At 43.2% G+C, this 13,399-nt stretch overlaps 1 pseudogene; it reads right to left on the bottom strand.

The window, feature by feature from the left end:
- Positions 1 to 5,515: 5,515 nt before the first annotated feature.
- Positions 5,516 to 6,297, bottom strand: LOC102129207 (large ribosomal subunit protein eL20 pseudogene; annotated as a pseudogene).
- Between the last annotated feature and the right edge of the window lie 7,102 nt (positions 6,298 to 13,399).

The following is a 13,399-nucleotide window of genomic DNA, read 5'->3' as shown; positions in this document are numbered from 1 at the left end:
CTATTTTAGGGGTGGTTTTACGGGGATGATAAAAATGATCTTTGTGGGTCTGGGAGCCGTGAGCAGGAGTGCCAGAGCCAACCTTCCAGAAGAAACCGGCACTTGCTCAGGAACAGCCAGCTCTTCCAGTCCAGGCACTTGGCCAGATCGCCTCCGCTTGGAGCTCAAGCCAGCTCTGGGCTGCCTTGACACAGGGTGCAATATGGCCTCCCGTCAGCAGGGGGAGCCACGGCCCCATCTTTAGACGTCCATTAGCCTCCCCTAGTTCCTTCAGCACCTGGGCAGCCTCTCAAACCCGTTCCTCTTTGCCACTGCCCCCACCCCACACCCTGCAAATCCTGCCCTGGGGAAGTCCAACCTTGGGGGAGAGGTCCTGCCCATCTGTGATAGGGGTGAGAGGGGGAACTCCCAGGTCAAGCAGAGGTGGCACCCCTCCTTCATCCCTCCAAGACCCCATATGAGGAAGGCAATTTGGGTCCCTTAGGCAGTGGGATGGCAGCCAAGGAGAGAGAAAGGACTGGTTTAGCCAAAGGCAAAAGTGGTGTGTGTGTGAAGTGATGGCAAGGGAGCTGCGCTGGACCCTGTGAGGGCTTCTCAGGCTCAGGGCCGTTGCTGAGGCTGGCAGCAAGAGGAATGGGCCAGACCAATCCTGGCAGGGGAAGGAGCTGGAGCTGTAGTCTAGGAGCAGTGGGGAGCCATCGAAGGGGTTTTTAGCCAGAGAGCATTCTTGTCCAGTGTGGGTTAGGTGCTGAGCTGGGGCTGGCTGCTGGGAATTGGAGTGTCTGGAACCAGACCAGAATCGAGGGTCGGGGGAACCCTGGTGGGCATCACAAAAGGAAGCTGTCTCTGCTGTTCTGGGTCACACGGGGTGGGTCACGTGCTCCATCTTGAAGCAAACCCGTAGGTAGCAGAGTTTCAAGGGAAGCTCAACCTGTGGGTCCACCCTAGGGACAGGGAGACACGGAGGTGGTCCTAGGAGCTCTTTGGGAGTCACGTGGACAGGTCTTGTGATGGGTTGCAGGTAGGGAATGAAGCGAGAGGATCCAGGTAGGTCATGGTTCTGGCAGCAGAACATTCATCAAGAAGAGTTCAATGAGCATCACTTTGGGGGAGGAGTGATGAGATTGATTCTGGATGTGGTGAGTTCGAGTTGCCTGAGGGGTATGAAAGTAGACTTACTTTTCACCCTTCTCTTTGCAAATATGTGTCTAGCATTGTATCTAGTAGTTCTGGAAGGTTTATTCCTTGTAATAAAAAGAACACTGATCCCTCGAGCCCAGGAGTTTGAGACTAGCCTGGGTAAGATGGAGAGAACCTGTCTCTACAAAAAAAAAAAAAAAAAAAAAGAAAAAAAAAAAAGCTAGTAACGACTCTTTATTGAAAAGCTTCCTATGTATTAACTTGAACCTCACCTGTGAGATAGCTGCTATCATGGTCATCATCCCCACTTCACATATGGAGAAACTGAGGCATAGAGAGGCTAAGTGAGCCAAAGTTACACAGCTTGTGGCAGAGTGAAGATTTGAACCCATGCTCTCCCACTGCATCCTCTTGCTTGCATCCATGCAAGCGAGGTCTTGCTTGGGACATAATTGTGTGGGGAATTGAAGAAAACAAGGCGGCATTTGTTCCCCACTTCTCTTTGTGAATGCAAACTCTGTGTGTCTGAAGGAAAGAGAACCCTGGGCTGGGGGACCCCACGCTGGATTTGAGTTTGGGTCTTGCACATGGTTTGTGTTGCCTTTTTTAAAAATTTTTTTTTTTATTTTTTACTTTTTTTTATGAGATGGAGTCTCACTATGTTGCCCAGGATGGAGTGCAGTGGCTATTCACTTCACAAGTGTGATGCTACTACTGATCAGCACACGAGTTTTGACCTACGCTGTTTCCGACCTGGGGTGGTTCACCCCTCCATAGGCAACCTAGTGGTCCTCTGCTCCCAGAATATTGATGCTGAACTTAGTATGGACACCTGATGGACATAGCACACTACAGCCCAGAACTCCTGGGTTCAAGTGATTCTCAACCTCCCGAGTAGCTAGGACTACAGCTGTGAGCCACCATGCCACCTGGCTTGTGTTGCCTTTAAGGTCCTCTGTGCCTCAATTTTATGTCCTGTTAAGTGGGAACCAGGGAGGTCTTTTCACAGTGGTGGAAATGGGGCATGGGAGCTGGGCCCTACAAAGATCCCTTTGGAGTTCGGTGTGAGCAACGGCCTGGAAGTGGGGCAGGGCAGGGCTGGTGGCTGGGAGACAAGCCTGAACCATGTATAGGACAAGGCAAGAGACGTGGGGCTACTGGAAGGATGGAGCTTGGTCATGGAGTCAATGGGAGTGGGAGGGGGGGAGTTGTGAGGGAGTTGAGGATGCTGCCAGGGAACCCAGGAGAGCAGCAGGTCTGTTGAAGAGATGAAGTGACCAAGTCAGGCCCCCTGGCCAGGTGGTGGCTGAGTTGGCACTATAAGCCACATGTTTCTTCCTGCCAGGCACTATCTGGGCATGTGGTGACCATGTTCTCCACCCCACCCCAGCTTCATTCAGGGATCCCTATCACCAGCCCAACACGAGGTGGGCAAGATAAGAAGTATGGAATGTTTCAGAAATAACAAAGAATCCCGTCTGGTTGAGAGAGGTTGTGAGAGGAGGTGGGTAGAGATCAGCCTGGAAAGTGAACTTTCTCAAGAGGGCACTGGGAGCCACTGACGTTTTAAACAGAACAAGTGACAGGATCTGATTTTTGCTTTAAGAGAATCTTTCAGTATTTTTCAACCCTATTATCTGCCCCCTTTTGAGAAATAGAAAAAGCCCAGGCTTACTATCACGCTGGTCTTTGAAAAAACAAAAGCTCATGCCCATCTCTCCAGAGCTCCTCCCTCACACCCCATGGAGATTTCCATAGTTTCCCTCACCCCAGGGAGCCAAGTCTTTCCTCACATGATGCCCTGAGTAGAGGCTCAACTGCTTTTTGCCAGTTTCTCCTTGTAGTTCTTTCAATTATTGCTTTATGTATTTATAAGTTATGTTATTCAGTATATATGAGTTTAGAATTGGTATGTATTTTAGGTAAGTTGAATATTTGATCAAAATATAGTGATATACATTAATACTAGCAATGATTTTCCCTTCTAGTCTACTTGGTCTGATATTAACATAGCAACTATAACTTTTTTTGGTTAACATTTGACTGGTATATTTTTTTCAATCCTTTTCCGTTCAAATTAAAAATTTGTTTTTTATTGAGGTACAATTCACGTACCATAAAATTCACCCTGTAAAATGTACAATTCAGCAGTTTTTAGTGTATTTACAGTGTTTTGCCACCATCACCACTATCTAATTCCAGAACATTTTCATCACCCCGAAAGGAAACCTTGTATGCATTTGCAGTAGCTCCCTATTTACAACCCCCCCCCCCCAGTGTTTGGCAACCACTAATTGACTTTCTATCTGTGGATTTGCTTGTTTCAATATTTCAAATTAATGAAATCATACCATACGTGGACTTTTGTGTCTGGCTTACCCTTACTATGATGTTTTCAGGGTTCATCCATATTGTAGCATGGATCAGTACTTCATTCTTTTTTACAGCTGAAGAATATTTTACTGTATGGATAGACCACATTTTATTAATCATTGATGGACATTTGGGTTGTTTCCACTTTTAGCTATTGTGAATAATAGTGCTATGAACAATTGTGTGCAAGTTTTTGTGTGGATGTGTATTTTCAATTGTCTTGAGTATACACCTAGGAGTACTATTGTTGGGCCATATGATAACTCCATGTTTAACTTTTGAAGGAAATGCCAAGCCATTTTCCAAAGCAACAGCACCATTTTACATTCCCACCAGCAATGCATGTGGTTCAAATTTCTCTCCATCCTTGTCAACACTTGTTATTGTGCGTGATTTTTAAAATAGCCATCCTAGTGTGTGTGAAATGGTATCTCATTGTGGTTTTGATTTGTATTGCTCTAATGACCAATGATATTGAGCATCTTTTCATGTACTTATTAGTCATTTGTATATCTTATTTGGAAAAATGTTCATTCAAAACTTCTGTTCATTTTTTAATTGGATAATTTATCTTTTTATTGATGAGCTGTAAGGGTTCTTTATGTATTCTGGATATTAGATCCTTATTAGATATATGATTTGTAAATATTTTCTCCCATTCTGTGGATTATCTTTTCACTCTTTGATAGTGTCTTTTGAGGCACATGGGTTTTTTTGTTTGTTTGTTTTTTGTTTTGTTTTTTTTTTTGAGACAGAGTTTCACTGTTGTCACCCAGGCTGGAGTGCAATGGCACGATCTTGGCTCACTGCAACCTTCGCCTCCCAGGTTCAAATGATTCTCCTGTCTCAGTCTCCCAAGTAGCTGGGATTGCAGATGCCTGCCACCATGGCTGGCTAATTTTTTTGTATTTTTAGTAGAGACAAGGTTTCACCATGTTGGCCAGGCTGGTCTCGAACTTCTGACCTCAGGTGATTTGCCCGTCTCAGCCTCCCAAAGTGCTGGGGTTACAGGCGTGAGCCACCGTGCTCAGCCGGAGAGTGTTGCTATGTTAAAACAATATTGTTTTCCAATCCATGAACACAGAATATCATTCCACTTATTTTGTTCTTTAATTTTTTAAATGATCTTTTACAGTTTTCAGTGTATACATTTCGCACTTCTTTTGTTGTTAAATTTATTTGTGGATTTTATTCTTTGTATGCTCTTGTACACAGAATTGTTTTCATAATTTCATTTTTGAATTGTTCATTAAAAGTGTATAGAAATAACCATTGATTTTTAAAAATATATTGATCTTGTATTCTGTGGCCTTCCTAAACTTTTTATTAGTTCTCGCTCTGTCTCTCTCTTTTGACGGGGGACCGGGGTCTTGCTCTGTCACCCAGGCTAGAGGCCGGAGTGCAGTGGTGCAATCACAGCTCACTGCGGTCTTGAACTCCTGGGCTCAAGCAAATCCTCCCTTCTCAGCCTCCAGAGTAGCTGGGACTACAGGAGCAGGCCACCATGTTAGGTTCTAATTTACTTTATTTTATTTTATTTTTAGAGATGGAGTCTCACTATGCTGCACACGCTGGTGTTGAACTCCTGGGCTCAAGTAATCCTCCTGCCTCAGCCTCCCAAAGCACTGGGATTATAGGCATAAGCCACCATGCCTGGCCCTTTTTATTAGTTCTAATAGGTTTTATTTGTGTGGATTCTTTGTGATTTTCTACACACAGCACGTGTCATCTGCAAGTAAAGAGAATTTTACTTATTCCTTTCTAATTGGGATGCTTATTTCCTTGTTCCCTTCCTTTTCTCTCTTTTTTCTTTTTGTTTCTCCTGCTTATTGCACTACCAAGAACCTCCAATACTACATTAAATACAAGTGGTAAAAGAATCCTTTCCTTGTTCCTAATCTTAGAGGGAAAACGTTTAGTCTTTCATCATTAAGTGTCATGTTAGCTGTGGATTTTTCATAGATGCCCTTTGTCATGAGTAACTTCCATTCTGTTCCTGTTCCTAGTTTGTAGAAAGGTGGTTTTTTTTGTTTTGTTTTGTTTTGTTTTTTGTTTTGTTTTGTTTTGTTTTTTCACTGGGCTTTCCTGAGTTTATTTGGGGCACACCCGGGCGAGGCCCCTGCGCCCAGAAGGTGTTGGGCCTCTTGGTGATGAAGCGTGATTTGTGCTGACGGCGCAGGACCCGGTGGGGCAGCGGGAACTTGATCTTGGAGTCGTGGAACTGCTTGATGGCCGACCAGCGGCACTTGCTGGCTGCGATCTCCCTCACCTTCATGATCTGGATGGAGTGGACCCGGGCGCCATGCCGGGCGCCCATGTCTCAGTAGCACTGGGTGACAGCCCCGCGGTGGTCAGGTCCCGGTATTCCCGGTACATGTTGTGGGTGCCGCTCGGGGAGTCATAGCGCAGCCAGATGCCGAAGTTCTTCACCTGCAGGGGGCGCTTCTCAAACACCTGCCCACAGTAGACAATCTCCCCTGAAGACTTCTTAATCTTAATCTTTAACTGAGATACGAAGGGCCGGAAGGGGGACTCGGCAACGACATGATTAGGCGCAAAGATTCGCATGCGGTAGAGAGGCGGTGTGTGGCATTTGGGGGTGGGCAGGCAGCGACCCACCACCTTGTACTCTTGTAGTGCGCTCGGGACCTTCATGGCGTCCTCTGCGCTCGCCGCCACCCGCAAAAGGACTGTTTCAAGTCATGAATGGATGTTAGATTCTGTCGAATCTTTTTATGCACCTATTGAGAGGATCATGTGGTTTTTGTCCTTTTTCTGTTAATGTGGTGTGTTACACTGAGTTTCAGATGTTAAATCAAGCTTGTATTCTTGGTATAAATCCCACTTGATGATGGTGTCTAATCCTTATGTGCTGCTAGATTTAGTTTTTAAATATTGTGTTAAAGATTTTTGCATCCAGGAGTTCATGAAGCATATTGAGATGTAGTTGTTTCCTTGTGATATCCTTGGTATGAGGGTAATACTGGGCTGATAGGATGAGATAGGAAGTGTTCCTACTCCTCTATTTTCTGAAAGAGTCTGTGAAGGATTGGCGTTCATCATTCTTCAGTTATTTGATAGAATTCACCAGTGAAGCCATCTGGGCTTGGATTTTCTTTATGGGAATATTTTCAATTACTAATTCAATTTATTTGCTTGGTATAAGTCTATTCAGATTTTTAATTTATTTTAAAGTCAGTTTTGGTCATGTGTCTTTCTAGGAATTTCTCCATTTCATCTGAGTTGTCCAATTTTTTTGGCATGAAGTCATCAAAGCATTCTCTTATAATCCTTTACATTTCTATAGGTCAGTAGTAATGCCCCCCTTTTCTCTTCTTTTTTTTTTTTTTTTTTGAGACAGAGTCTCGCTCTGTCGCCCAGGCTGGAGTGCAGTGGCGCAATCTCTGCTCACTGCAAGCTCCGCCTCCCGGGTTCACGCCATTCTCCTGCCTCAGCCTCCTGAGTAGCTGGGACTACAGGCGCCCGCCACCGCGCCCGGCTAATTTTTTTGTATTTTTAGTAGAAACGGGGTTTCACCGTGGTCTCGATCTCCTGACCTTGTGATCCGCCCGCCTCGGCCTCCCGAAGTGCTGGGATTACAGGCGTGAGCCACCGCGCCCGGCCCCCCTTTTCTCTTCTTGATCTTGGTAATTTGATTCTCTTTTCTTTTTGGTCACTCTAGCCAAGATCAATTTTGCTGATTTTTCAAAGAGCTGACTTTTGTTTTCATTGATTTTTCTCTATTGTTTTCCTGTTTTCAATTCCATTAGTTTCTGTGCTAATCTTTATTTCCTTCCTTCTGCTTGCTTTGGATTTAGTATGCTCTTCTTTTTCTAGTTTGTCAAGGTAGATGCAAGGTTATTAATTTGAGATCTTTCTTTTTTTGCTGGTGTAGGCCTTTAAAGCTGTAAGTTTCCCTCTGAGTACTGCTTTAGCTGCAGTCCATAGATTTTGATATGTTGTGTTTTCATTTTCATTCTCTTCAGGCTTTTCTAATTTCCTTTGTTTTTTCTTTGACTTGCCAGTTATTTAGAAGAGTGTTGCATAATTTCCAAGTATTTTGGACTTCCTAGGTTTCTATCTTTTTGGATTTATAATTTAATTCTCTTGCGGTCAGAGAACATATTTTATATTATTTAAATTCCTTTAAATATATTGAGACTTGTTTTATGACCTAGGTTATGGTCTATCCTGGAGAATGTTTCATGTGCACTTGAAAAAAATGTGTACTTGGCAATTGTTGAATGGTGTGTTCTATAGGTATCAGTTAGGTCAAATTTGTTGATAGTATTGTTCAGATTTTATATATCCTTGCTGATGTTCTGTGTAGTCCTATCAACTATTGAAAATAGAGCATTGAAATGTCCATATGTTATATTTGAATTTTATTTTGTATTTTTAGTAGAGACGGGATTTCCCCATGTTGGCCAGGCTGGTCTCGAACTCCTGACCTCAAGTGATCCACCCACCTCGGCCTCACAAAGTGCTGGGATTATAGATGTGAGCCACTGCGCTGGCCAATTTTCCTCTGTTGATTTTTAATTACATTGAAGCAGAAATTTAAACATAAATAGGCATTCATTCACTCCAAGTTTGAGTTATTTTCTTAGGGTTTTCTCTAGCGATTACATTATGAGTCTTAACTAATCACAATCCACCTCAGGTGACTACTCACTTAATTTTGGTGAAATATGGAGACTTTGCCCCAGTATGGCTACATTCTTTCCCACTTCTTTTGAGCTAGTAATGCCATGTATATTACATCTATATAGGTTATAAACCCTGAAATACAGTGTAATACCTTTTTTAAATGCAATCTTACGTTTTTAAAAGAAAGTAAATGAATAAAAATATGTTGAGTGGCTTTTATATTAGCTCACTTTTTAACCATTTTTTCTGCTTTCCATTTCTTACTTTGAATTCCAGTTACTAACTGGTGTCATTTCCTTTCAGCCTGAAGGACTTCCTTGAGTATTTCTTGTAATGAGGCATGCTAGCAATGAACTACGTCAGCCTTTGTTTATCTGGGAATGTCTTTTTTTAAACCTTCAATTTTTTTTTTTTTTTTTGAGATGGAGTCTCTCTCTGTTGCCCAGGCTGGAGTGCAGTGGCGTGATCTCAGCTCACTGCAACCTCTGCCTCCCAGGTTCAAGCGATTCTTGTGCCTCAGTGTCCCGAGTAGCTGGGATTACAGGTGCATGCCACCACGTCTGGCTAATTATTGTATTTTTAGTAGAGATGGGGTTTCACCATGTTGGTCAGGTTGGTCTCAAACTGTTGACCTCAGGTGATCCGCCTGCCTTGGCCTCCTAAAGTGTCGAGATTACAGGCGTGAGCCAACACACCCAGCTAAACCTTCAATTTTTAAAGTATAGTTTTGCTAGATATAAAATTTGGGGGCTGTGTGCAGTAGTTCACACCTGTAATCTCAGCACTTTGGGAGGCTGAGGCAGGCAGATCATTTGAGCCCAGGAGGTTGAGGCTGCGATGAGCTGAGATCACACCACTGCACTCCAGCCTGGGTGACAGACTGAGACTGTCTCAAAACAAATTTTTTTTTTTTAGTTGATAGTATTTTTTTTTTCGATGCTTTCAGTTTGTCATTCCACTCCCTTCTGGCCTCCATTGTTCCTGATGATAAGTCAGATGTTAATTTTATTGCGGTTCCCTTTTATGTGGGTCATTTATTTCTTCTGCTATAATACTTTCAAAATTGTCTGTCTTTGGCTTTCAATAATTCAACCACGAAATGTCTATGAGTGGCTCTCTTTGTGTTTATCTTACTTGGGGTTAATCTAACTTCTTGTATCCGATTAATGCTTTTCACCAAACGTTGGTGTTTAGCCATTATTTATTCAAATATTTATTCTGCCCCTTTCTCTTTCTCCTCTTCCTCAGAGCCTCCAATTACATATATCAAAATATGTGTTCAGTTTTAAGTCTGTTCCGCTTGTACTTGTTGTTAGGAGACACTGATGACTTCGGGGCTTCTTACATGTTGGACCAGAAACTGAAACTCCTCTGGGTCTGTTTTCATTGGCGGATTTTTCTTCTCATTATGGGATCCTTTTTTTTTTTTTTTGAGATGGAGTCTCTGTCACCCAGGCTGGAGTGCACTAGTGTGATCACGGCTCACTACAGCTTCCACCTCCTGAGCTCAAGCAATAAGCAATCCTCCCGATGCAGCCTCCCGAGTAGCTGGGACTATACGTGTGCACCACCACACCTGGCTAATTTTTTGTGTTTTTTGTAGAGATGGGGTTTTGCCATACTTTCCAGAGTGGTCTTGAACTCCTGGGCTAAAGCAATCCATATGGGCCACATTTTTATGTCTCTTCTACCTGAGTCAGAAAGCCGGGACGTAGAGCTCTCCTAGTCTGTCTCCTTTCTCTCAGGGACCACAGTCCTTCACTGATTGCTGTCCCCCATCTGAAAACAATGGATTTTCATATATTTTGCCCAGTTTCTAGCTGTTTATGGTGAGACAGTAATTCTGGACCCTCTTATTTCCTCATGGCCGTATTGATATTGAGTGACTTTACGTTTTGTTAAGACAAATATGCATGTTAACTTTTTTAGAGTAACTAGAATATAAATAGGATGTACTACTTCCAAACTAGTAGAAGAAAATAGCAGATAATGAAGGAAAATATCAGTTAATCAAATAAAGGTCAAGTAAGGGAAATAAAGAAATGGAAATAGGCCGGGCCTGGTGGCTCGTGCCTGTAATCCCAGCACTTTGGGAGGCCGAGGCGGGCTGATCATGAAGTCAGGAGATCGAGACTATCCTGACTAATTTGGTGAAACCCTGTCTCTACTAAAAATGCAAAAAAATTAGCCGGGCGTGGTGGCGGGCGCCTGTAGTCCCAGCTACTCGGGAGGCTGAGGCAGGAGAATGGCATGAACCCAGGAGGCAGAGCTTGCAGTGAGCTGAGATCCGGCCACTCCACTCCAGCCTGGGCGACAGAGCGAGACTCCGTCTCAAAAAAAAAAAAAAAAAAAAAAAAAAAAAGAAACGGAAACATTGGAATAAGTAGAAAGTATAACATAATATGTTAAAAATAGATCCAAAAAGCATTAAGCAAAATAAATAGATTAAATTATCCAGTTAGGATTAAAAAAGAATCCAGCTATAAGCTGTTTGTAAGAGATACATCTAAAAGAATAGGGCTGAAAAAGGCTGAAAGGGCAGGACTGGCTGGGCACAGTGGTGGCTCATGCCTGAAATCCCAGCACTTGGGGAGGCCAAGGGGGGAAGATCACTTGAGCCCAGGAGTTTGAGACCAGTTTAGGCAACATAGTGAGACCCCCATCTCCACAAAAAAATAAAAAAAATTAGTTGGGCGTGGTGGTGCGAACCTGTGGTCCCAACTACTTGGGAGACTGAGGCAGGAGGATCACTTGAACCGGGAGGTTGAGGCTGTTGTGAGCTGTGATTTTGCCACTGTACTCCAGCCTGGGTTGACTGAGTGAGACCCTGTCTGAAAAAAAAAAAAAAAAAATAGAGAGAGAGAGAAGAAAAGAAAAAGAAAGGGCAGGACCTCCAGCTGTGGCCAAATGTGGATATCAGCAAACAACCTCCCCAAGAAAGTAACCATAAAGCTGGACCAAATTGACAAAAACAAGCTTTTTGATCTGGAAGCCAACGAAGATGTCTCATAATCCAAGCGGCTGGATTTTGAGTAAGAACAGCGGGAGTCTATGGCATTCTGGCCCAGGGCTGCTCCCATCCCTCCTGGCTTGCTGGGCATGGAGGCTGCGCCAAGGCAGGGAAGGCCATGAAGCCCAGCAGCTTCTCCCCGTAGGCTTGAAGGGCGCTCGCTCATTTGGATTGGTGGACAACACCTGTGCCCAGTGGTGTCATCGGTGGAAGTGACTTCTTGGAGGTGGGCGGGCTGGGAAGGGCAAACAGATCAGCTCTACTCAACTGAGGCTATGGATGTGCTTGTGGCAGTATATTTCTAGCCGACCAGAGACTGGAGGGGTCCCACACTACTCACGTTCTCCTGGACTGCCCTGGGACTATGCACGTGTATATAAAAGATGTGAGAGGGCCCGGTGGAAAGGAAAGCCCAGAAGACCTGAAAGTAGCCTGAACATTGAATAAGCTCCCCTACCCACACCCAGACCCATCTACAGAGGACACAAGCCTTACTGGCTTGAGATGTTTGAGCACAGCTTCTGTCCAATCATTGGCTGACCACCAAGCTAGGCAGATACAGGGTAGCCCCTAGGAAACCAGACTTAACATTTTTAAGTAGAATATATATTTTTAAATGGAAAAAATCTTCCCTGCCAACCTGCCTCCAAGAAGTCATTTCCACCGATCATACTGCTGGCACAATCATGGCTCACTGCAGCCTCGACCTCCTGGTTCAGGAGAAAAATCTCATCATACTTCTGGCAAGGGGAGGGGAAAGTGGTCATTTTGAAAGAGGCCCAGGGCATTCTGTTCTTAACTAGGCCTGCCCTCAAGAGTAACCCTTACCAGGCCCAACCTATTAGGGTTTTGCCTGAGCCTAACTGAACTGAGGGAAGCAAAATACCCAACTCAGTCTTTTGTAGACATTCTGGCCCATCTAAGCAGGGCACAATCTGAGAAGCACTGGTGAAATTCACAATCCAGAGGCACAGGCACGCCCAAAGACAGAAACCTAATCACAGGACTGAACGCTTTTCCTCCCTCCACATTCTGCTATATCGATACGGCCTATTCGTAGCAGGTCCTTTTACCCAGTACATGTCCAGGTTTTGACCAAAAAAAAAAAAAAAAAAAAAAAAAAGAAAAAGACAAAGCATGCTAAAGGCCAAAAAACACAGTTCAAAAAGATAGAGCCAGTACCAGAAGCAGGCTCAGCTATGACAGGGGTGTTGGAACGATCAGACCAGAAGTTTAAAATAACTATGATTAAAATGCTAAGGGCTGTAATGGAAATAGGAGACAATATGCAAAAACATGGCCACAATTAGCTGCAAGGGAGGATGGGAAATAAAGTTTCTAGCTGTGAAGCCATATACACTATTAACCTTTGGACATTTTACTTCTAAAAAGGAGAAGCAGAGAATGGATACTGGGGGACACTTAGTAGTCTCTTCCACAGTGTCTTTCATCAGTTTCGGAAAATTCTCAGGCATTGTTTATTAAAATATTTTATATTCCCTATTCTCCTTTTTGTCTTCTAGAAATCTAACTAAATATATGTGTGACCTGTCTATCTTATTGTCTCTCTGTGCTGCATTCTGGGTAATTTCCTTAAATCCATCTTCCAGTTCACTATTTCTTTCTTCAGCTATGTTTAATATGCTGTTTAAACTTTAAATGTCCAATTTCGATTGTCATATTTTTCATTTCTAGGAGCTCTTTTTGGTTTTCTTTCAAGTGTATCTAGTCATTTTATATTCTCTTGCTTTTTTGTTACAGTTTCAATACTTCCTTTTATTTCTTTACGCATATTAATTATACTTATAGCCTTTGTCATATGATTTCAAAAGCTGCTATCTTTGCAGGACTGATACTTGAATTCACATGTTAAATGTTTCTATAACTCATGGTGGCTTGTTTCCTTGTACATTTTAGGATTTAAAAAAATTACATATTTTGGAATTTTCTATAGGAGTACTTTGAGGCCTGTGTTTAAAGGACATCCCTCCCTCCACAGAGGATTTGTGCTTGCTTCTGCTGGTCACTCTGGAGCAATGTGACTTCTGAACCATTTCATTTAAAACTTAAATAGGCCAGGTGTGGTGGCTCATGCCTGTAATCTCAGCACTTTGGGAGGCTGAGGCATTGCACCTGGCCTATTTAAGTTCTATATTGAGACCTTGTTTCTAAAATAAAAAACTTTAAAAATGTATTTTATTAATGTTTTAAACTGCTATTTTTTAT

Source organism: Macaca fascicularis, chromosome X (genome assembly GCF_037993035.2).
Source record: "Macaca fascicularis isolate 582-1 chromosome X, T2T-MFA8v1.1".
Classification (NCBI taxonomy): domain Eukaryota; kingdom Metazoa; phylum Chordata; class Mammalia; order Primates; family Cercopithecidae; genus Macaca; species Macaca fascicularis.
This window is presented reverse-complemented; position numbering and strand designations above follow the sequence as displayed.